The 18,217-nt window shown below is 43.9% G+C and overlaps 1 protein-coding gene across 2 annotated transcripts in view; it reads left to right on the top strand.

Annotated features, from left to right (window-relative positions):
- Window positions 1-18,217, top strand: part of SYN3 (synapsin III) — a 465,836-nt gene that overhangs the window by 99,051 nt on the left and 348,568 nt on the right. The gene's annotated exons all lie outside the window — the stretch shown is intronic.

Below are 18,217 nucleotides of genomic sequence, written 5' to 3'. Positions count from 1 at the left end.
TCCTACAGACAGGGTGTCAGTAAGAATCTTCCCCAGGCAGGCAGTGCTGTTTCGAGCCCTAGCTGTTGGTCTCCCAAAGTAGGAATGTTGAGCAGTACGCGTGACTTGCAGTATATGCTTTCAAAGAGACTCAGGTGTTGCACTGACAATGCCCTTGATCATTTATTTCCAAGTTTGCAGAACGAGCAAGGCCTACGTCTTCTGAAGTCATGTTCGTAGGAAGTTCCTTCGTAAAAGTTGACCAGGATGCGTGGTAGAGCAGACCACTGCTGGTCTTCCCCAGCATTCGTTTTTTCTACTTTGGGGAATGGGACCTAGATTCTCCACTTGGGTGACCCCTCCCCAACTTATGGTCTGTGTGGTGTCTGGAGCTGATGCCAGCTGGTGTCAGACTGAATCAGAACACTGCAGTGGGATGTAAGCCAAGCCAGGGAGAATCCATTGTGAGATTTTTACTGGAACCCTTGGCTGGCAGAAACATGTGTATTCTGCTGGGGCTGCTGAGCTGGTGGGATGCATACCTGGAGCTGCTGGTGGCCATCTCTTTTTCCCCTTGAGGGAAGGCTTTGCTGAGGTTGAAGCCGAGGCAAAGGGAAACATGGCCAAGAGAGAGACAGTGAATGAATGACCTGATGATGTTATTCAAGGTCCTGGATCCAGATTCATCTCCAAACCTTAGCCAAAAAAAATCCCTTTTTGATTAAGCCAGCTTGAATTGCACATACAAAATTCATGAATTTTTATTTATTTAACAAACACTTTATAGCATTTCCTACGTGCTAGGCACTGCTCCAAGCACTTAACATGTATTGACTCATTTCATCCTTTCAACAACTCTATAAGGTATGTACTATTATAATCCACAGTTTCTAGATAGGAAGGCTGAAGCACCAATGAGTTGGGTGATGGAATCAAGGCCTCCAGCCGGTAAGTGGCAAAGCTAGTGTTCAAACCTAGGCAATCTAGCCCCAGAGCCTGTGTGGGGCACCACTGCCCTGGACCACCTCTTTAACAAAGGAGAGACTGTCTCGTAGTAGGAGCTGCTTAAAAGGAGGCAGTAAGTTCCTCATTAGGAGTGGTGTGCAAAAGTTCGACAGCCATTTGGTAGAAAATATTGAGGGGATCCAAGCACCTGACTTTTAGTCGTGGGAATTTAGCAAATGGAAGGATACTAATTAGTAACTTGAAAACATACGAAAGTATAAAAATTCATTGATAAAGGTTAAGTATCGGGTCAGATGTAGAATACTGTAATTGTGTAATGGTGGTGTGTAAATCACTTTTAACTCTAGTATAAAGACAAAATACTTTTATCTTTTAAATAACTATAGAACTATGAAATAACTATGGCTATAATGATTTGCTAATGAATACAAAAAGATGTAAATTGCAACATCAAAAACATAAACTGTAGTGGGGGAAGTAAAGGAATCTGTATGTGATTGAAGTTAAATAAGTATTAGCTTAAAATGAACTGTTATAACTTTGTTTTATGTAAGCCTCATGGTAAGCGTAAAGCAAAAACCTATAGTAGATACACGAAACAGAAAAAGGATTCAAAGCATACCACTACAGAAAATCATCAGATCACTAAGGAACACAGCAAGTGAAGAAACTAACAAAAGAACTACAGACCAGCCAGAAAACAATTAACAAATGGCAATAGTTAGTCCTTATATATTAATAACTACTTTAAAAGTAAATGGATTAGGGGCACCTGGGTGGCTCAGTCAGTTGAGTGTCCAACTCTTGATTTCTCCTCAAAGTTGTGATCCCAGGGTCAGAGGATAGAGCCGTGTCAGGCTCGTTCTCTCTCTCTCTCTCTCTCTCTCTCTCTCTCTCTCTCTCTCTCTGAAATTAAAAAAAAAAACAAAGTCAATGGATTAAATTCTCCAAAAGGCACAGAGTGGCTCAATGAATTAAAAAACAAAACAAGAAAGAAAAAAAACCCAAGATCCAGCAATATGCTACCTACAGGAGACTTTAAAAACACTTACTTTAAAGACATGCATAGGCTGAAAGTAAAGGGTTTGAAAAGGATATTCCATGCTAATAGAAATCAACAGGGAACAGGGTCACTATACTTATACCAGACAAAATAGACTTTAAGTCAAAAACTGTAACAAGAGACAACAAAGGACATTATATAATGATAAAGGGATCAGTTCATCAGGAGGATATAGCAATTGTTAACTATATCTGTGCACCCAACATCAGAGTACCTAAATATATAAAGCAAATATTAACAAGTCTAAAGGAAGAAAAAAGCAATACAATAATAGTAGAGAACTTCAGTACCCTACCTTCAACATTGGTTACATTGAGACAGAAAATCAGTAAGATAACATTGGACGTGAATTACACTTTAGATCACATGGACCTAATAGACATACACAGAACATTGCATCCAATTGCAACAAAATATACATTTTTCTCAAGTACACAAGGAACATTCTTCAGGATAGATTATAAATTACAAAATGAGTCTTAGCAAATTTAAGAAGATTGAAATAATAATATCAAGTGTCTTTGCAGACCACAATTATATGAAACTAGAAAAAAATATAACAGAAGGAAAATTAAACTAACACTAAGAAACTCTTGCACAGCAAAGGAAACAATCAACAAACAGAAGACAACATACAGAATGGGAAACTATTTGCAAACCACCTGTCTGATAATGGGTTAATATCCAAAATATATAAGGAAGTCATACAACTCCAGAGCAAGAGACCAAATATCCAATCTTTTTAAATGGCCAAAGGACCTGAATGGACATTTTTCTAAAGAAAACATACAAATGGCCAACCAGCATATGAAAAGATGTTCAACATCACTAATCAGGGAAATTCAAATCAAAACTACAGTGAGATATCATCTCACACCTGTTTGGATGGCAAAGGATAGAGAGCGTTGGCAAGGATGTGAACAAAAGGGAACCCTCATGCGCTATTGGTGAGAAGGCACATTGGTGCAGCCACTATGGAAGACTGTATGGAGGTCAAAATTTTAATTAAAAAAATTAAAATAGAGCTATCATATGATTCAGCAATCCCACTTCTGGGTGTATATTCAAAGGAAATAAAATCACTATTTTGAAGAGATATGTACACTCCCGTGTTTATTGCAGCCTTATTCACAGTAGCCAAGATGTGGAAACAACCTACATAATTGTCAGTGGGTGAATGGGTAAAGAAAATGTGGTATATATACAATGGAATATTATTCAGCCTTAAAAAAAAGAAGGAAACCTGCCATCTATAACAACATGGATGAACCTAGAGGACATTGTGCTAAGTGAAGTAAGCCAGACACACAAAGACAAATACCACATGATTTCACTTCTATGTGGAATCTGAAATAGCTGAACCTATAGCAACAAGGAATGAAATGGTGGTTATTAGGGACTGGCAGATTTGGGGGAATGGGTAGACTTTGGTCAAAGGTACATGCTTTCAGTTATAAGATGAGTATGTTCTGGGGACAATGTACACCATAGTGACCATGGTTGATAATAATGTATTGTGTATTTGAAATTTGCTGAGCACGTTGATCTCAAGTGCTTTTAGCAGGAAGAAAACTGGTTAACTATGTTTGTTAGATGAAGGATATGTTAATTAACTTGATTGTGGCAAGGATTCTGTAAAGTATACATATATGAAAACATGTTTACACCTTAAATATATGCAATTTTTATTGGTCAGTCACATCTCAATAGAATGAGAAAAAAGGAAGTGGCAGGCAGCATTTGGGGATTTGAACCCGGGTTTCTGGTTCTATGCCAAATGAGTTTCCAAATGTCTTTAAATCCTGAGATTTTGTTAATCTCTTCCTCACTTTACCCCTGTCCACTCCATGGCATTTGTCCCTCTTGAGTCCACCCCAGGCTGGCATGTGTGGACTCAGAGTCTGTACAGTGGGCAGCAGGCGTCAGAGATTTCTCCAGGGCACTGAGTGTGGTACAGGCTCATCCAGGGTATAAGATGAGTGTGTTTTGCTCTCCCTTAGAAAATCATTGCTCAGATCTGAGAACTTACCTCTCTGTGCCTTTACTTGTTTATCTGTAAAAGGTGATCATATTATTTTACACTGTTTTTGCGAAAAGTTTGCTCATTCATTTCACAAATATTTATTAAGGGCCTGCTAGGTTGCAGGCTGTTTTCCAGATATGGAGCATTGTATCAGACAGGGGCTAGGCAGAAAACAGAATTCATCCCCAAATGGTTTATATAAACATTTTTGTGAAGGAACCACTTAACAGAGGAGTTTGTGGGGCTAAGGGAACATGATGCATCCAGCATCTAACAACAGCAGGAAGCCATTATCATCCCCAGGGATGAAGGGGTGGGAGAGGAAATAGAATTAGTAGATTTAATCTAGTAGAGTTCACCTAGACTTGAGCAGGACAGTTACCTGCTTGAACCAGCAGTGGTGGAGGAACACAGCTACCTCCAGAGTCATAGTACCGAAGCAGGGTGGGCACTATCGAGAAACATCACTACCTTTCCCTCCCCTACCCTCCAGGCTTCTGTTGGGGACTCATTTTGGCCAAAGCCAAGTAGAGATCAGGGAGAAAGAGAGCCAAGTCGATGCCATCTACAGATACCCCACAGAATGGGGGCAAGAGGCACAAAAAGAGATTAACTGTCTTAGGAAATTACCAGTGAACAAAGCAGATCAAGTCTCTGCTCAAGGTCAGATTCTAGCAGTGTTTTATAAATAGCAAAGTATTGCACACAAGTTGGTTAAATCATCAGTAATTGCAGCAATTAAAATGATAGAGTCCCTTACTCTGGTTTCTGTCACACACCCAAACTAAGGGTGCACTGCCAGGCAGCTCGAGGTGCTTAAGAGCAACCCAGACATCCAGGTTCTCAGTAAAGTTGCAAAATTCTATTTAGAAAGCAGAGCAGGGGCCATCCCAGGGCATGTTAAGATTCATGCTTTGTGATGGCCGTGGCCATTCTGGGCCCAAATTCAACATTGGCTCCACAATGGAGTGATAAAAAAAAAACAACAAAAAAAAAGCAGTCATGCCTATACAGACAGATGGGATTAGAAATACAGGACAGGAGAAATCAGGAATGAAAAATACCCAAGGAGGCAGACGTTAATGAGGCCCCAGCCTAATTACACAAGCCCTACTCTCAGTTTCCAGCATTAGGCAACACTAAATTACAGGCACCCGTTCAAACCACAGAGGCTGATAATGTGCATCCGCTCATTAGAAGGTCAGACCTCAGAGTGGGTTGAAGAGAGGGAGCCAGAAAGCATAAGTAACACAAGACCTTGAGGAAAGCATCAAAGGCTCAGATATTCCCCCTGGTACCCGCCCCAGTCTTACCGTTTCCAGGGAAGATGTTTGGGGCAAGTTGGAGATGTGTGGACCTGTCCCAGAGGAGAGGATATTTTATAAAATCTTAGAGGTTCAGAGTTGGAAGAGTCCTTCTTCCCTTTTCTGTGTTGTCCCCATTTTACAGATGGGAAAATGGTGGCCAGGGAGGCAGGGAAGAGGGTGACTTTTTCAAACCTCCTAGCAATTAGCTCCTGAGTCACAATCAGCTGTCAACTTCCCTGTCTCTGTTCTGGGAACTCTCAAACATCCCATCAGAGCACATTCTAAAATAATGTTCCTTTACTCTTTATTTTACACATAGTTTCCTAGAGTCTTCTGAACTTCATGAACCTGGAATTTAAAATTCCAGATATTCACTCATTCAACAAACATTTATTGAGCAAATTCATAGTGCCAGGCACACTCCAGCATGTGTTAGGAAATGCAGTTTCTGCTCTCACCCCAGTGCCTGTGTCTGTTCGGAAAAGTGCTAACCTCCGAATGGTTACATACCCATCGAGCTCTGCCTGCTCGCTTTTCATCTCTTCACTAAAGATGTGCCAGGCACAGAGGATGCAGCAGTGAACAAAACAGACAATAGCCCTTGTGGAACTGAGGTCTAAATTGCAGAAAATGGAAAACAAACAAACAAATGTGCATTCTAATGGCAGGTTATGAGAAATGGTGGAAGCAAAAGAAGACAGAGGGACTGGTATCTGAGGAAGGGTGAGCAGGGAAGGTGACTTAAATAGAAATCCAAACAAACAGAGTGAGCCCTGTGGATTTGGGGGAAGAGCGTCCCTCTCTTTTCTCGTGACTGCAGGCAGGTGCACAGGTAAGGGACAGCCTTGGGGCCGGAAGAGGCAGAGAAGAAATGCTGAAGCCTCCCTTGGCTTGGTGTGCTTCCCATGTCCATCAGAGTCATGCTCCCACATCCTCTTCTCTGCCTTCTGCCCTGCAGTTGAATTCAATGCCCTCTGTGCTCACAGTGTCTAGGACTTGCCTGGGTAGATGGCATGGCTTTCTGGTGGAGAGCCCACCTATCCCTATAAGAAGCAGAGCAGACTACCTGGGGTGGGTCCCAGGCCCATCTTCCACAAGCCTCAAGTCCCTTGATAAGTCTGTCTACCTTTGTAGCTCTTGGTTTCCCCATCTGTAAAGAGGGAAGAAGAGTGATTTGTATAGTGTCTGGCGTACTGTCTTTGTACTGGCTTTCTTTGTCCTAAAACGCTTCTGCAGTTATTACCACGCCTTAACCCTCTGACTTCCTTTCAAATTTCTGATCAAATCCTGCCTCCTCAGGGGGACTTGCCAGAACATACTATCTCTGCCCCTGAGGCTCAGCTGTGCATTTTTTGTTCTTTAAGCATTTATCACTGCTTGAAATTATGGATGGATGATAGGTACCTAGCTATCTAGCTAGCTAGATAATAGGTAACTAATATAAATATGATGCAGTTTATTTTATTGTATTATTTTCTACAACAGAAGACTATGTAGGCAGGGACTTTGTTTTGTTACCACTGTATTCTCAGGCCCTAGAACAGTGCCTGTCATATATCAGGTTCTCAATGTCTATTTGTTCAGTGAGTGAGGGAACGAACCAGCCCTTAACCCATCATCATTGTTTACTTCTCATGTCTCCCACTGGACTGGACCTTCCTTGAGGATCAGGTTAAGGACTGTTTTTCTGAATCGTACCCCTAGTGCCTGGCACAGTGCCTAAATCTTTGCTGAAAGCATTCAGGACCAGCCGACTCTTCGAATGAATAAGAACCCCACAACTTTGCAAAGTAAAAAGCTCAGGACTGAGAAGACTCCAGCCGTAGCTTGCACCGGGCGCGGACTTGCTGACCAGCACACCACCCACTGCCTCCTCTCCCTGGGAGGGGATGGGGTCTGGGAGGCCAGGGACAATGAATCATTGAGGGTCCCAGCAGAGCAGCCTTGGAGCGGGGAGGCCCCAGTCTATCTCTTCGCCCAGGGCCTCTGCCCTCACCACTGCAGGAAAAAACAGGATCCCTGGAGACTTGCAGAGGTGGGGCGTGGGAACGGGAAGAAAGCTGTACAAAAAAGAGACAGTGAGAGTCTGTAAAGAAATGCCAGGCTCTGCTGCCCATGCGTCTCCAGCCAGCGGGCCAGCGACAGGTCTGCCAGCTCCCCCAGGAGAAAGAGCGGCACTCTGACAGAGAAAAACAGTGTGGCTCCTGATTCCCAGAATCATAGAAATTGGGGTTGGGAGAAACCTGTGAGACCACCAGCCAGCCCTGCAGCCCTCTGCTCCTTCCCACGTGCTGTAACCACTCCTGGGAACAGCTCCAGCGCTGGGTTCCATTTCCCATTCCCTCGGGGGACTCATTCCCGACCTAACACAGTCCACTGTGGAAGAAATTGCCCCGATGGTCACTTCACCCTTTTGACTTTGGCGTCCTGGCCTTTTTTCATTCCTAACCAATTACACTTTACTAAAAGGCTACTGGGTACCCAGTACTTCTCAGTGGTAGGTAATTCCATCCCCTTTTGAAAGACATGGACACTTTCCAAGAAGGGGAATGCCTAGTCTGAGGCCACACAGCTAACGAGTAGAGGAGTGGGGTGCAAACTCCCCGTGATTTCATATCACACTGTCCTACCACCTGATTGGCACATCTATACTGGGAGAAACTCTAGGGCTGGAGTCACACAGTCCTGGGTTCCAGTCTTCACTCCCCACTTGCCCTTTGTGCGACTACACAAGTAACCCCACCTCCTGATTCCCAGGCCTTTCAACTGTAAAATGGAAATAATGCCTTCTTGGAGGACAAAAACAGGGAAAGCCCGCCAGTGCCTGGAGCAGTGTCTGCTCTCCAAAAGTCCACTCTGCCCCTTCCTCACCCTGCCACCCCACCACTCATCTTGCACACGTCTTCCCTTCCTGGCCTCCAGGACAAGTCTGGGAGGGGGAGGAGGAGACTCTAGGACCGCTTCCCCACCCCACGCGACACGGTAGAGCAAGAGCCCCAGAGCAGGGATGCAGTGATTCATTTACTTCGCAGTTAAACTGTTTTCAGAACCTCCCTTCATTTAAACGAGTCCATCTGCTTCCTGAGGGTGTGTTGATCCACCAATTCAGTGACTTTCAAACTTTTCCATGAAGGCAAACAATTTAGGAACCTCCTGTCCTACTTAGTAAAATACAGAGGCCCCATTACCAGAAAGCCTAATCTCTGGGTGGAGCCCAGGAATCTGCATTTTGTTGATCGCTATCTTCAAGATTCTGATGCCAATTTCTTGGACCCCACTTTAAAAACCATTGCACAACTAGGGGCGCCTGGGTGGCTCAATCGGTTGAGCATCCAACTTTGGCTCGGGTCACAATCTCACAGTTCATGGGTTTGAGCCCCACGTCGGGGCTGTGCTGACGGCTCGGAGCCTGGAGTCTGCTTTGGATTCTGTGTCTCCCTCTCTCTGTGCCCCTCCCCTGCTTGCACTAAGTCTGTCTCTCTCTCTCTCAAAAATAAATAAACATTAAAAAACTAAAAGAAAAAAAAAAACAAAAAAAAACAACCCAGTGCACAGCTAGCCTATGGAGAGGAGCAGGAGGCAGGCAACTAAAACACAGTATGTAGTGGGGTTTTTTTTTGTTTAGTTAGCATATAGTGCAACAATGATTTCAGGGGTAGATTCCTTAATGCCCCTTACCCATTTAGCCCATCCCCCCCTCCCATAACCCCTCCAGTAACCCTGTTTGTTCTCCATATTTAAGAGTCTCTTATGTTTTGTCCCCCTGTTTTTATATAATTTTTGCTTCCCTTGTGTTCATCTGTTCTGTGTCTTAAAGTCCTCATATGAGTGAAGTCCTATGATATTTGTCTTTCTCCAACTGACTAATTTCGCTTAGCATAATACCCTCTAGTTCCATCCATATAGTTGCAAACGGCAAGATTTCATTCTTTTTGATTGCGGAGTAATACTCCATTGTATATATACCACTTCTTCTTTATCCATTCATCCATCGATGGACTTTTGGGCTCTTTCCATACTTTGGCTATTGTTGATAGCACTGCTATAAACATGGGGGTGCATGTGCCCCTTCAGAACAGCATACCTGTATCCCTTGGATAAATACCTAGTAGAAACACAGTATGTAGTTTTAAAATAAATGTAGAAATTTTAGTGACATATACTAAAAAAAATTTAAATTTGCTGCGAGAAGTTACAGGTTCAAAGTGTAGCTCTACCATTTCCTGCCAGTGGGGCTTTAGAACATTGTTTCCTCTGTGAGTTTGTTTCCTCATTTATACATGAGGATGGACAATTGGTAGAATCAAAAGAAGTAATACGTATGCACATACCTGATAAATTACGAAGTCATGTATAAACAGTAGATGTTATATTAAGATGAACAGGTTTTTTTTTCCAGGGCATTTTTCCATTTTGCTAATAAATAATATTTCTGTCCCGTAACCCTATTTTCTGGCAGTCTGGAATGTGTCTTCTGTGGTGTTTATCCTGATGGAAGTGACGTGTCTGACAACCAAGTCAGCCCTCAGACAATCGGTCCTTCCTCGAAAGAAGTAGCCTCAGACAGGGAACCAGTGCCAACACCATGGGGGGTGTAGGGTCTCCACAGCCCAGAGTTTCTCCCACTGGCGATGATGATGATGTGTGTGTAACTTTCTCTTGCCTGCATTTTCTGATTCTCCCCTGCTGTTCCTTCCATAGGCCAAGTCACCTGTCTCTCTCTCCTGGATTTCTGCAGTCCCCTCCTCAGTGGTCTGCTTGCTTCTGCCATTACTCACGTCTCCATTGCCATGTAACAAACTTCCCCAAAAGTTAGTGGCTTAAAACCACAACTGTTTTATCTGCTTCCCGTCTGTGGATCAGGAATCTGGGCAGGGCCGGGATGGGCAGTTTTCCTGCTGTGTGCAGCTCGTGGCTTGGCTGGGCTGGAAGGTAGGCTTCACGCTCATGCCTGGTGTCTCAGTGTCCCTCCACGTGATCCCTCTTTCTTCATGCGGCTGTTGCACTTCCTTATAGCAGTGTGGTCTCAGGAGAGTCAGATGGCAGCTGGTTTTCAAGAGGGCAGGTTACAAGAGGGGTGGAAGGTGTCAGTGTGTTAAGGCCAGAGTTAGAAGGTACACAGCATTACTTCTGCCACGTTCTAATGGCCAGAGACAGACATAGGGGAAAATTAGATTTAAGGAGACCACGCCTCTCAATTAAAGGAGCAGCAGAGTTTGAGGACACGTTAATCCACCATGGCCCCCTTCAATCCATTCTCTGAACGGCAACCAGGGTGATTCTTCTAAAATTAAATCGGATACGAAGCCCATGTTAAAACTCCTCCAAGGACTTCCCATCCCTCTTAGAGTGAAATTCACAGTCCTAACCATGTCTGCAAGGCCCCTATGGAAAGTGTTCCTTGCCCATCTGCAGCATGAATATTTAAGTTCTTTGGGTACAGGGATCTCATCTGCTTTGCCAATCACTATATCCCTATAGAATGGTGGCTGGCACTATTTTGGTTGAATGAGTGACTGATTCTTACATCCTGCCTTTTGTTTATTTTCTGCATTTGAGCCTACCTCCCTCCCACCACACTGAGAGGTCCTCAAGGGCAGACACCATGTTTTTTTTTTCATCCTTGCAGCCAGCAGCACCTAGCATGGTACTTGATAAACGTTAACTGGGTGTTGGTTGAGTTGGAGCCTCACCCCTTGTTTGAAGCCCTAGGCTTTACTCTTTCAGAAATTCCTATTGTCCTCCTTTGCTCTGAAACATATATTGAGCTCTTAACTATTTTCCATATAATGTGATAAGTTGTGAGTTACATGCATTTTATCATTTAATCATCAAAACAATTCCGCATCATGTGGCCCGTTACTATCCCCCTATTACAGATGTGAAAACTGAGTCAAAGCATAGCCAAATAGCTTGCCCAAGGTCACACAGAAAGTGCACGAGCCAGGATTTAAACCCAGGCAGGCTAATTCTAGTGCCATGCTCTTAATAGCTATACCGTACTGTTTCCCATGTGATTTAATCTTTAATCATAGCTAGTCTGTTTTGTGCCATTTTAAAGCTGGTTTCTGCTGGCACAGCCTATTATTTCCCCGGTTCACTCAGGTTTGCATCTTTTGATCCTCTTTTAAGCCAGCTGTAACTAACATTGGGCAGACTGATGAACTTTCCCATGACTCAGTTTCCCCAGATACAAAACAGAGATAGCAGCAGTACCTAACACAAGGCCTGGTTGAGAAAACAAAATGGGCTTAATCACATAAAGCAGTTACAATGATACCTGCCACATAATTAGCACTCAATAAAACTTAGCAGTTACTATTATTGATTGCCCCCAAAGCACAGGAACACAGCGTCAGCCCTGGGGCATGCATTCTGATAAATACTTTTGCCTCTGCTAATAAACAGTGAGATTTTTTTTACCTGCTATGCAGCTACCTGTGTTTTACCATCACAGGATGTCTGCTAGCCCCCACCGAGACTTTTTGTGTCCTTACACATTTTGCATTCTTTCCATGGCCACCCTCATTCTTCCACATTTAGCCAGTGTGAACTGAGTGCCCACCTTGTGCCAGGTTTTCTGTCAGGTGTTTCCTATACACTGTGTCACTTTATATGTTTGTCCCCATATCACAGATGAAAACCTGAAATTCTCAGAGCTTATGTAACTTGCCCCGAGGAACTCAGCAAGAAAACAGAAAAACCTAACTTGTCCGCCCCATTCTCCCTGCCCACCTCCAATCCATTCTCCACACAGCAGCCAGGTTTTTTTCTTTTTCTTTCTTCCTTCCTTCCTCCCTCCCTCCTTTCTTTCTTTCTCTCTCTCTTTCTTTCCTCCATCCCTCCCTCCCTTCTTCCTTCCTTCCTTCCTTCCTTCCTTCCTTCCTTCCTTCCTCCCTTCCTTCCTTTGCTTCTTTCTTTTTTTTTTTTTGTAATTAATAGACTTTACTTTTTTAGAGAGGTTTTAGGCTCACAGCAGAATTTAGTAGAAGGTACAGAGATGTCCCAAATACCCACTGTCCCCACACATACACAGCCTCTGCCACTATCAACATCCCCCCTCCCCCCAGAGTGGTATATTTGTCACAACTGATGAACCTATACTGACATGTCATTATCATCCAAAGTCCGTAGTTGACATTAGAGTTTACTCTCGGTGTTGCCCATTCAATGGATTTTGACAAATGTATCATGGTGTGTATCTACCAGTATCCTACAGAACAGTTTCACTGCCCTAAAAATCCGCTGTGCTCTGCCCATCCATTCCTTCCTTTCCCTCTCCACCCTTGCCAGCTAGCCAGCCACTGATCTTTTTACGGTCTCTATAGTTTTGCCTTTTGCAGAATATTGTATAGTTAGACTCATGCAATGTGTACTCTTTTTAGAATGAGATTTTAATACTCTGATTTGATCATGTCACTCCATCAGTTCAAACCCTTCCTGTGGCTTGCATATGCCAGTCCTTGCCCACCTCCCTGGCCTCCACCTTGCTCTGAGTCCACCACATCCACTTTTCCTTAGGTCTTCAATCCGCTCTTTCCTATCACAGGTCCCCACATATTCTGTGCTCTCTCCCTGTGAAGTTGTTTCCTCCCTCTTTCACCTAGAAAATTCCTGCCTATCTTTCAGATCTCTGCTCACGTGCCATTCCCCTAGAGAAACCAGCTAAACCCTCCTGTAGGATATTCATTCTGCCTGGTCCTCAGGGGGCTTGCAATCTTCATTAATTATGTGAAAGAACTGATCTGTGTAGCTATTTTAAGCACTTACTATGCCTCAGGCACTATGCTGGGCACTTTGCATTTGTTATTTCTTTTTTCTTTTTTTTAATGTTCATTTATTTTTGAGTGAGAGAGACAGAGCACTAGCTGGGGAGGGGCAGAGAGGGAGACACAGAATCGGAAGCAGGCTCCAGGCTCCGAGCTGTCAGCACAGAGCCCAATGCAGGGCTCAAACTCACAAACCGTGAGATCATGATCTGAGCCAAAGTCAGATGCTCAATTGACTGAACTGCCCAGGTGCCTCTGCATTTGTTATTTCCAATTCTTACATCCTTCCTGCCTGGTCAGTATGACAAGCTATATTTTAGTAGTCGGGACATTGAGACTCAGAAGAGGTTCAGTATCTAACCCAATGTCCAGCAACTCGCAGGGGGTGGAGTTGGTGTTTGAATCCAGCTCTGGCTGAATGTAGACTATGCTGTGACAACTATCCCACACCCCCTGCTTTTCCTTAATGCTGGAGCCAGTGCTTGGCCCTCTGTTGGTGGCAGGGCACAGGGGCTCTCTGGGTGGGTGGGCTGGTGACTACCCATTTCCATGGGTCAGGGGTCAGGGGAGAGGTTGTTGCCATTTTAATAACACGCAACAGCAGCTCTGCAGTTGGGCAATTGGAGCATTTGTTCACCATATGACGCTTTGGCTCCCATTCAGCTCCCCAGAGAGAGCCATACAGCCATCTTTTATTACTGCCCTCCATGCTGAGAGAAAGAAACATAAAGAGATAAAGTGACTGTGTGGCTTGCCTTTGCTTTGGGCGATCAAACAGAGATTCCTGACTACACAGCCTCCATGCTCCCTCCTCTCATCCGGGACTACCACATGCATCAGAGCAAGGCAAGAGACCATTCTTTATTTCTCACCCAGCCAAATTTATTTAAGAGTGAGGGTCATTGTGTAAGGGTGTGCAGTTTGTGTACTGCTTCAAAGGCAGATGGTACCCTCCAAGTGGGAGCCGAGAGTCTGGTATTCTCTGTTCACTTGTAGTCTACCTTGGGGCTGCCTCTTCCCTTTTCCTGATTTACGTGAAGATGTCTTATGTGTCAGTAGGAAAGGCTGGAGAATGTGACTTGGAGAAAGGACTGTCAGTAGACTTGGGCTCTGGCAACCACACACTTCCCAGTCTCTGCTTGGGACTCGCATTCACTAAGATGCCCAGACTCCAGACGCTGTGATACCAAAACTCCTAAGCATAAATTACTATAGTCATCATTAACTTCCCTTCCACTTAGACTTAGAACTCCTTAAGTAAATTACTACAACCAAGACCCTGACCTCTAGGGTCAAGAGCAAAGCAGTTTCATCTGTGTTAAGACCACAGGCTGTGCAGTTGAACAAACTTGGATTCAGGTCCTCCTTCCATCATTTCTTAGCCGTGTGACTTAGGAGCACTCCCTTCACCTCTCCATGCCTCAGTTCCCTCATCAGTGAAACAAAGTCGTGCTTATAAAGATTACATTTAATAATTTATGTAGTAATGATAAAATGGCAAACATCAATTGCTTACTATGTACCTGCTGCTGTTCTAGGTATTCTTACAGAGATTAGTTTCTTTAATCCTCTGAACAACCTGTTTTCCAGATGAAGAATCCGAGGCATAGAGAGATGAACTAACTTGCCCAAGGTCACGAAGCTCCTAAATTGCTGAAGCTGGGATTTAAGTCATGGCTGTCTTTGAACTCTCAAAGTAAAGCACATCCAGCCCCTGGCACAAAGAAATTTCTCAATAAATAAAAGCCATTACTTTTATCAGCAGTGGCAGCTGTAGCTACCAGGGTCAGAGGCTGCCAGGACATGAGATTCTGTAGATCTGCTATCATGTCATGTGTGTTTTTTATTCTTATTTTTTGAACCCTGTTCCACACAGGTACCTCCTGGTCTTTTTCAGATTGTCCGGGGTGGGGGCTGAGTGGACACGATTCCATCTCCCCCCTTCCCACAGCCGCCGTCTTCACCCAGAGAATCAGTTCCACTTTTATCTATTTATATATCAAAATTCCAAGTGACACTTTGTTTGAAAAAAAGCTCTGCTGCCAAGCAAGAGTTTAAAAACACACGGCCCACCTTAACCCATTTGTTTTTAAGTAAATATGCCATAGGGAGGGCAAGTATCTTGCTCAAAGATACACAGTGAGTGAGTTGAAGACCGTGCCAGGGCAGAGCTGTTTCTTGATTCCCAGAGCAGTGGCCTTTTGCTGAGCCTCTTTCGGGGTCTTGTTTTTTTTCCGTCAAGTGGCAACCTGGAGAATGCATTTTGCTCCCATTTCCCAGACCCCCTCATTCCAATACGCTTCCTCACTATCTCTGAGTACACCTCCCATGTCTGTGTCTGACCTGGGCGCACCCCCTCACGCAAATGCTGATAGGTGCCCCCCAGTCCCAAGCAGACTGACCCTGGCACCACCCTGCTTCTCAAAGGCAAGTCCAGGAGGCTGACTTCACACTGCTGGCCCCATCTCTCGCTGTGCAGGTCAGACCTGAGCTCAGAGAGGAGGGAGGGCTGACAGGTTCATAGTGTTAATGGGATACATTTGAGAAATGCTAAACCGACAGTGTTTGGAAATCCAGGCCAACAGCCAGGCACAGAGCCGGCCAAATTTCAGTTGGGGTGGGAGGGGGTAGTTTTTCTGAGGCAGAATTAGTGTCTTTTAAAAAACTGGATGAAGACATTGTTTATTCAAGACCTTGGGAGCACAAAGATAAAACATGCATAATGGATTTGGGGTCTTTTAGCAGACAGCTCTCCCAAACTGTCTCCATCACAACAAAGAATTGCAGCCGTCCTCTGAGGCCTACTCAGTGGCCTGTGCTTGCTAGCTATGCATAGATTCTTTCCCTGCAATGAATTGTGTGGCACAGGTTGGGAGGCTGAAGTTCACAGAGGTGAAGGAACGCACTCAAGGTCACACCGCTGATGGGTGAGAAGGAGCCAGGATTTAGCCAGGTTTTTCCAGCTCCCGGATCCCCACTCTTGATTGAGACAAGGTCCTAAGACTAGGACCCTGAACTCTAGTGCCAAGGGCACAGCAATTTAAGTTGAGTGTTTAGACTAATGATTATATTTCATTGGAGACCATTGAGATTCTCTAATCTGGGATGGACAGCATGCTAGGTACAGATAATGAAGACATCCTCAGAACACTTTAAGCCTACCAATCCATTTAGGCTATTGGGACAGATTACCATAGCAACAAGACCTCAAGAGTCTTGGCTCCTAATGGAGATAATAGGAAGACTGGATATTCCTGGGTAGGATCCGTCTAATTGTTTCTCTAGGCTTGATCACAATATGATATCCTAAGACTCGACCATTCATTCATTCAGTGAACATTTGTGGAGCACCTTTCCTGGGCCAGGCACCGTGGTAAGCTCTGGGAAACAAGGAGGCATTGGCATTCATGGGGGAGTACATAGCCAGGCAGAGATTGAAAAGTAATGGTCCTCAGAGACACAACTGGGTTCCTATCCCATCTCTGTTCCCTTCTAACTGTGCACATAACTTTACTCTCTGAGTTTCTGTGCTGATCACAGGTTATTCCATAGTAGGTAAGGGCAGCAGTTATCAGAATTTTTCTGTTAAGGGTAAAAATAGCAAATATTTTGAGCTTTGCAGCCCATATGGTCTCTGTCACCACTACTCTACTTTGTCGTTGTGGCATGAAAGTAGACCTACACAGTACATAAATGAGTGAGTATAGCTGTGTGCCAATGAAACTTTATTTATAAAAACAGATGGTGGGCTGGATTTGGCCAGATTTGGCCTGTGGGTTGTAGTTTCACATATATACTTATTCTTCCGGTTATAAGAGTATAGCCTTTGGAGTATGGCTGCCTGGGTTCACATTTTAGCCCTGCCTTTTACTGGTTGTATTGGCCTTGGACAAATTATAAAACTTATTTGTGCTTTACTTTTACCATATGGATGATGATGACCCTTTCTTTACAAGGAGGTTGTAAGGAATAAAATAATATTTGTAAGGTACTTATAAAACAGCATCTGGCATGTTGTCAGCCTTTATAATCATTAACTTTTATAATCATTAGCCACCCATGGGGAGGTTAGTGTAGGTGAAACAGTAATGATATTAATACCTGCCCTTTGGGGCCATTGTGGTAAAGATTGGATGATATCATTCATGTGAGTTCCATTAGGGTATGAACGTTTGAGTGGTTTTTTTTTTTATATTATCCCTCTCTAATAAAACTTTATTTACAAAGACAGGTGGCCAGCCCATAGACAGTTTCTTGATTTTGGTTCTTTAAATATTGAATTTAAATATTATTTACCTTGGTTACTGAATTTTGGGTCACCTCTCCCTCAAATTTTGTGCCCAAGTTGAATACTTCACTTACTTCATCCTGGTCCCGGCCTGGCCAGACCTTGCTTTGAACAACAGTTCCTGGCACATCGAAGACATTCAGTGAATGTCTGTTTAATGCCCGAAGTGCCTGGAAAGGCGTCTGGCACCAAGTGGGTCTTCCATAAATGGAATCTCCCATAATGCTTGTGTGTCATAGGGGTTAAGAGCTCAAGTTTGAGAGTCAGATCCTGGGTCCATATTTGGACCAGCCACTTACTGTGTGACTTCTTAGAGTTTCTTACCCTTTCTGCGCCTCATTTTCTTTATATGCAATATGAAGCTAATGATAGTACTAATCTTATAGGGAGGCTGTGAAGATTTTAAATGAGTTGATCCATCTAGTGCTTAGAAGAATATGGGGCAGATGATGAACACTCAGTAAAAATTAACCTTTTTATTACTTTTCTCCTGGGGTTAAGGATCACTGATGGACAAATCGGCAGAAATGAGTAGTGCATCTAAGGAAGAACTGGGTGTAATTGTTTCAGAGAAGTGAGGATTTCAGTTGTTAAACGTTGGTGAGCTTCAGAACCATCTGATGAGCTATTCTAACATGCAGATTCCTGTTCCCCCTTCCCAGGGATTTGGATTCATTATGTTTGTGACCTGAGAATCCCCTTTTTCCAAAATGCCAGGTGCACATGATGCAGGGGGTCCCAGGAGCACAGATTGAGAAATGCCAGATCTTTGGTTTCCAGGGAATGGCTTCTCTCAGGCCTTGTGGCTTCCTGAGAACAAGC

This window comes from Felis catus, chromosome B4, assembly GCF_018350175.1.
Source record: "Felis catus isolate Fca126 chromosome B4, F.catus_Fca126_mat1.0, whole genome shotgun sequence".
In the NCBI taxonomy this organism is placed as follows: domain Eukaryota; kingdom Metazoa; phylum Chordata; class Mammalia; order Carnivora; family Felidae; genus Felis; species Felis catus.
The sequence above is the reverse complement of the archived record's forward strand: the minus strand, read 5'-3'. Positions and strand labels throughout refer to the sequence as shown.